The 6,996-nt window shown below is 38.5% G+C and overlaps 1 long non-coding RNA gene across 1 annotated transcript; it reads left to right on the top strand.

The window, feature by feature from the left end:
- Positions 1–3,193: 3,193 nt before the first annotated feature.
- LOC122008760 lies at positions 3,194–4,698 on the top strand. The gene is made up of 5 exons (XR_006119365.1): positions 3,194–3,738; positions 3,838–3,896; positions 3,979–4,098; positions 4,182–4,281; positions 4,366–4,698. It is a non-coding gene; the product is annotated as an uncharacterized LOC122008760 (long non-coding RNA).
- The last annotated feature ends 2,298 nt before the right edge of the window (positions 4,699–6,996 follow it).

A 6,996-nucleotide genomic window follows, 5' to 3' on the forward strand; every position in this document is an offset into this window, starting at 1 on the left:
TAAATCATATTTATAACATTTTTACCAAGGAACAAGGTAACACATTTGACACATTTGAATTAGTTCCTAAGTTCTTTAAGCCCTTAACATATGTCATGGCCGAAATTTAACTAGTTCTCATTAGGGATACAAACAAGCATACAAGCATGTGAACTTGGACTAACATTATGTATAAATTCATACAAGGCATCATCCAATAGTTATGGCCGAAACATACCCTAGCATCATTTTAGGTCATAAAACAACCTATAGCAATTGAACCTTGGCTTTCTACTTATCATATTTCATGTAGAGTGACATGAGCATATTTAATTTAAGTCCTAGGGTTTCTAGGGCATCTAAACCTTCATGGCCGAGACTTACAATGGTCCATTTAGGTCATGGAAAAATCATACAAGCATGTGACACAATCAATAGGTTATCATATTTTCATAAGAAGCATTTTAACACCTTTGGTTTAAATTCTAGGGCCTCTAGGTCATTTAAATCCTACTTGGCAGAAACTCATCAGTGTTTAAACTTGCTTCAAGTAACATAAAACATATGAAGTCATACAAGTTTCATAGCATGTGTAAAGACAAGCATAATGAGCATACATATGAATTGTGTCTTAGGCTTTCTAGGTTTCTTTTTCTCTTTTTCTTTTATTTTTTTCTCATGGCCGAAACCTACCATTCTTTAGCTAGGTTTTTAAGTGGCCTAAAGCATGAAAAACCTAAGTAAATTTCATGGTAAAATTTACTAAGAAACATATATATAAATTTGGTTCATGAACAAACTTGGACTCTTGTGATCATACATGTCATATGTCATATAACAAATTTTTCTACATCCTAATTAAGCATGAGGGCATTAGACAACTTTCATATCTAAACATCACAGAGGTCTTGAGCATATTAAAGTTTTGTTTAAGCTTTTCTAAGCTATCCATCTCATCATGGCCAAAAACCCTAAGAAAGAGTTCATGAAGTTCTAGCAATATTCAAACATACAACTCTTTTAAGATATTTGTATTCTATCACATGAGCATGTTTATTTAAATTTAAGGGTCTTCCTAACCCTAAACCCTTTCTTGGCCGAAACATATGAGTGGGTTTTCTTTTAGTTCAAATATCTTCTAAGCAAGAAAACTAATACATGATCCTTAATATTTCATAGGGAGAACCTTGTACTAGTTGGGTAAAACAATAAATTTCCCTAGCCTCTTAAAAATATTTTTGGCTGAAATTCTAGGGTTAAGTACTTCTCTAATCAAGCATCATATAGGTATAAAAACATGAAGAAGAACCCTTTTCCATGGCATAGAAAATCTATCATGTAGTAAAGACTAGTTAAACATCACTAGATTTTTTTGAAAGCTCTTCTTAGCCGAATTTTCTCAAACTTGTTTCTAGGTTTTAAGATCTTCATAAAATCCAAAAAACACATAAAAGCCTTGTACCACAGGTAAGGGGAAACTTACATCCTTTTTCGCTTGTGGATCTAAGGTATGGTGAAGAAGAAGTAGCCTCTTCTTCTAGTTCCTTTCCCTTGATTCCTTTGCTAAGTCCTCCTTGTATCTTAGGCTTTTCTTAGGGAAAAATTTGGCTTTGGGGCTGAAGGTGGAGGAGAGGGGACTGTGGTTTCGGTGAGGGAGAGGATGAGTGAGAGAAAATGAGAGAAAAATAATTTTCTCTTTTCTTGCTCCCTTTTATGTTAAGGGGGAAGAGGTAGCAAACTTGATTTTTTGCTTTCCTTCTCCCTTAGCTTTTTTTTCTATTTTTATTTTATTTATTTTATTTTCCATTTATTCTCACCATTCATGATAAAATAAGGGGGAATGAATCCCCTTAACTCCTCTTTAAGATTTCGGCAACATCAAAGAGGAAGAGGGAGAGAAAGGGAGGAAGGCAAGTTGCCTTTCTCTTGCTCTTTTCTTGTTTTCTTTTGGCTATCTTTTATTCTCACCTTTATCATGAGTTTCCCTCCTTTGCTATCAATATCTTCTCTCTATCCCAATTGATTTCTACTAATTAATTCTATGAATTGTAATATAAGAGGTTCAAGGTTCAATCCTTGACCATCACTTCTTTTTATTTCATTTTATTTCTTTTTACTTCATCTCACTTCTTATTATTTTTATAAGGCAAATTCATCATTCTCATATTTATTCTTAAAAGCTTAGTGGGTGTTACAGTGAGATGCTCTGGCTTAAATCTAGGGGAACATGATTTCTAAGGTAGAGCCTAAACTAAGTCCAACTTTTGAAAATTCTAAGAAAATGGGATTTTAAAATCATTATTTTTCCTAGAATTTTTGAAAAGTTGTAGGATGATTAAGTAAGACAATGAGTTTGAAAATCAACATCTATTATACCCAACACATTCCTATTTGTCTTCTAAGTGCACTGAACTCAAGTTCAGGTAAGGGTTTTGTGAAAATGTCAGCTAGGTTTGATTTGGACTCAACATAGTTGAGTGCAAGTTCACCTTTAGCTACGTGATCCCTTACAAAGTGGTGCTTTACCTCTATGTGTTTAGTCCTAGAGTGGTGAATTGGATTTTTTTTGTTAAATTAATTGAGCTTATATTATAAATTAAGATTTTTGTATTTTTGTATTCTAATTGATAGTCTTTTAAGGTATGCATCATCCATAAAAGTTGAGAGTCACACTCTCCTAGGGCTATGTATTCAGCTTCAGTGGTGGAAAGAGCAACACAATGTTACTTTCTGCTTGACCAACTTACCATGCATTGACCTAGGATTTGGCAACTACCACTTTTACTTTTTCTATCTAATTTACACCCAGCATAGTCTGAGTTAGAATAGCCAAAAAGATCAAAGGTGCTAGTTCTAGGGTACCAAAGTCCTATATTTAGGGTGCCCTTAATATACCAAGTATTCCTTTAACATATGTTAGATGTGATTCTTTTGCACAAGATTGGTATCTTGCGCACATACCAACTGCAAATATTATTATAAAATACGGTACCCAAATAATAGTTAAATGATAAGGTTATTTGACAAATAATCTTATTGGAATTTTTAGAAATTTTTAGGAATTTTCTGAGAATTTTTTGGAGTTCGTTTGACGTAGTTTAAGGGGATCATTTATAGGCTAAGTGGAAGTCCGTTTGAAATACCTAAAAGTGGGAGTTGATTGAGAAAACTAACTTAGGGTTTAATTTATTGAACCTAAGTTTAAAAACCTCACCCATCCTCACCGTGCCCTAATCTCACGCCAACCACTCCATTTCCCTTCCTCCTTCCTCTCCCAATCCAGCACCGATGGTCTCCGTCTTCTCCCGATTTTCCCCTAAAACTTATTGTTGCCGCCTACCTTCTTCCCTTGTCCTTGCACGAGCACTCTCGGACGCCGCCGGCCTCTCCTCACGCTAGCATCAGAGATGCCGCATCACTGCTGGTCGCGACAAGCTGCAGCCGCCGAGCCCCCTTGTCCTCACGCAAGCACCTCAGTCGCCGAGCCACAGCCACTGATTCCGCCGATGCTCGACGCACCCCACGCGATTCTGCCCGACATTGCCACCTTCTCCTCTCCATGCACCGTCGGCTACCGCAGCTTGACGCCGGACGTCGCAGTCTACCTCCAGATCGCCGATTCTTCTCTTCACCGATCCTCTCCCGATTTGCCCTCATCGTGACACTTGATTGACGACGCTGACCCCCCTTAGCTCCGATCCAGCGGTCGTCTGTCCAGCCCTAGCCGCGGACACCAGGAACTTGTCGGAAACCAAGCGCGTGAGTCGGTGACAGTAGGGTTCTTGAGTCTTTTGCCTTTCTTGCGATTTCTCTGATTCCTGCTTCTTTGTTTTGATTGGTCACCGTTCTTCCGATCAGTCGAGGTTGAAGCAGCTCGGCCTTGTCGTCGCCTCTTCCCTTTCATCGTCGGCATAGATGTATGTCATTGTTGTTCCGAGGGTTGAGTCATCATTCTTGTAAGGTTTGATATGTGATCTGAGTCCTAGACTCAACCTGCAGCCACTGGATCTCTGCACATCGCAACTCCGATCACTGGATTTTGATTCCTCTTCGTCGCTGGTACAGATTGGTTATCGATCCGTTGGGTGGGACCGATTTCATACACAGAATTAGATTGAGGTATGGTTTGTATCAGATGTGTAGCAAGTTAATTTTCATTTTGTATGGGAATGTAGAGATTTGATGTTTGGTTGGTTTTGTAGCTCCGGCCAGCACTGTTCACCGACGATCCACAGTGTCGGTCATCTTGTTACAACTGTGAGCTTTTCAGACATAAGCTACCAGCAACTCACTTGAGATTGGGTAAGTGTTAGTTATAGGTTGTTGAAGTCAAGCTTGACTTGGATTACAAGGTTAATTAATAGGATTCATTGTTTGGATTGTTAGATTCGCAAGGGAAGAAGTTAACGAACAGTAGTGAAGCGTTGCTATTGGTTGTGAGCCACTTTCAGTGACATCTTGTTGCCAAATTTAGAGTAAGGTATGTTGAGATTTGATTTTAGTTCTGCATGGGATTTGATTGGTGATGATTGATGAGTAATTAGTGGTGTTGTTGGGATTAATTATTGGATGTGGTGGTTAGAAACTGGTTAAGTGGAAGAACTATGTATGTTAGATTCATGATGGTTATTTGGTGAATGATTTATACAAATGGATGCATGATCATTATTAATATATTATGGATTAGTTGTTTATTAAAGATTGAGGCTAGGATTGGATTGTAAATGAATTTATGGATTCATGTTAATTAAAAAGTTGAGAAACTCAAGGATTAGATATTTGATTAATTGATGATTCATGTGTAAACCTAATCTAATTAGGTTGTAGTATAATTAAGGTTGATTGGGGGATTACTCCAGGATCATGTTCGATTAGAGTTACCCTAATTAGATTAGGGATTCTGTTTAGTTATTTAGTTCCTACTTGATTAGCTACATTATACATATTGTGATTTGCAAGACTTTGATCCGAGATGAGCGTCTCGATGTGAGGTCGTTTGACACGATCGACATATATAGGCGGGTACTTTTTACTTTATCTCTTTAGCACATTGATCTTTGTGCATGAGTTATATGTTTAGATGACTACTATGTTTATCTTGACTTCACTCTTATTTTTCCTGCGCTTGATACTTCCACTCAATCTTTGAGCTACTCGTGTCTATTTCTACACAGTCTCTTATTGTTATCGATGATATTTAGCAGATACTATATTACTAGGTATCAGATACCAGATACCAGATGCCAGACATTAGATATTAGGTATTGGATATATAGACACCTGATACCATGTTTACATGCTTTGATTGCTGTTTATTTACACACCTTATTGAGCATGCTGGCCTCATGTAGAATACATGTTTCTGTTTAGCATGCATGTCGGCGATCATGTCTCCCTTGTGGTTAGGCGGTTGTTGGCCAGGCCGCCGCTCGGCCACTCATGGGTAGTGGTAGCGGGCGTGCGCCGCGTGTCTGTCGTGCCCCACTCGCACTCATGGATAGTGTCTGCTGGAGTTGTGGGCGGCGGGACCCCATCGCGACGTAGCTTATTAGCTACTATTCAAACTGTCCACTCGGCCACTCGAGAGTAGTGGTAGTTGGAGTGTCGTACAGTTGTCATCGATCCGACCTCTCGTCCATACAAGGGTCGTGGACTTGAGGGGTGGGCGGAGTGACCATCCGTGCATACGCTGTTGTTATTATATCTACTGTGTTGTTGCTTACTTATGCTACTATTGCTTATTTATGCTGTTGTTGTTTATTTATCTGTTATGCTTACATAGGTTGAGATTTATACCTGTGATATGTGTTTAGACAATGACTTACTTATTGTTGACATGTATATACCTCACACGATACCATATAGTTATGAGCTGACTGTAGCGGGACTTTGCTACACTTTACCTTTACTACTAGCGTAGGATATGGTTTCGGTATGGACACTTATTACGATATCACTGTAGTATCTGTTATTTCCATACGAAACTGTATACCTTTGCATCTCTAGTTTTTACTATGCTTATGCACTATCTGTCTATTACCCGCTGAGTCTTTATACTCACCACCCGTATATTGGTAATTTCGTGGCAGGTAAAGTTTATGGAGTCGCTGGGTGCTTGTCATGATCCCGTCACGTTCGAGGGCGACTTCGATTTGGTATTTCTTCGTATTTTGGGTTTTGTACTTGTTTATGTATTTGAGTTCTCTTGTATTTGGTTTGATATTATTGTGTCAAGCCGAGTCGGCTCGTAATTAGTTACTTTATGTGTGGGCTGATTAATATATTTATATAACTGCGTGGTTGTGTTTATTTCTGTTCCAGCCGAGTGGGCTGGTTATATAACTGCATGGTTGTGTAGATATATTCCAGCTGTATGTGGCTGATGTATATTGTATGTATGTATGCCACAGATTGTCACCCATACAGGGGAGATGCTGTCGAAATATTTCGGTAAGGACTCCTCTGGGGGCGTGACAATTTATTGGTATCAGAGCCAAGTTTTAAGAGGCCTATTTTCGTTTGTTTTTTTTCGTGATTTGGTTTCTCGATGTGACTTTTCGGGTTTTGGGACCAGGCAGCGACAGGATTCTCCAAGCCATAGGAGGTATGTTTGCATATCGTTATCTTACATTTCTGTTAGTTCATGCATAATTGTTATGTTAGTTATGTTATGTATTAGTATGCGAGTTGTTTGTAGCATACATCAAATGTGTCGGGTCAATCACTGATCACGATTGACCCTACTAGAGATCAAGGAATACAGTCTCATAGGATTTCTTTTACCATACCACTAGTGTTATTAATTTCTGTTATCACTAGTTTAGTAGTGATTAGTATCTGCTAAATATCATATTGCTTCGGTTCGTGGAGAACCAATTTACTCTTATTCCCTTGGTTCGTAGAGAACCGATTTACTCTTATTGACTTGGGTAGTAGAGGATTGATTTATCCTAGTTGGTTCGGTTTGTAGAGGACCAGTTTACTCTTGTTGCGGCTAGTAGAGAACTGATTTACTCT

This window comes from Zingiber officinale, chromosome 1A (genome assembly GCF_018446385.1).
Source record: "Zingiber officinale cultivar Zhangliang chromosome 1A, Zo_v1.1, whole genome shotgun sequence".
In the NCBI taxonomy this organism is placed as follows: domain Eukaryota; kingdom Viridiplantae; phylum Streptophyta; class Magnoliopsida; order Zingiberales; family Zingiberaceae; genus Zingiber; species Zingiber officinale.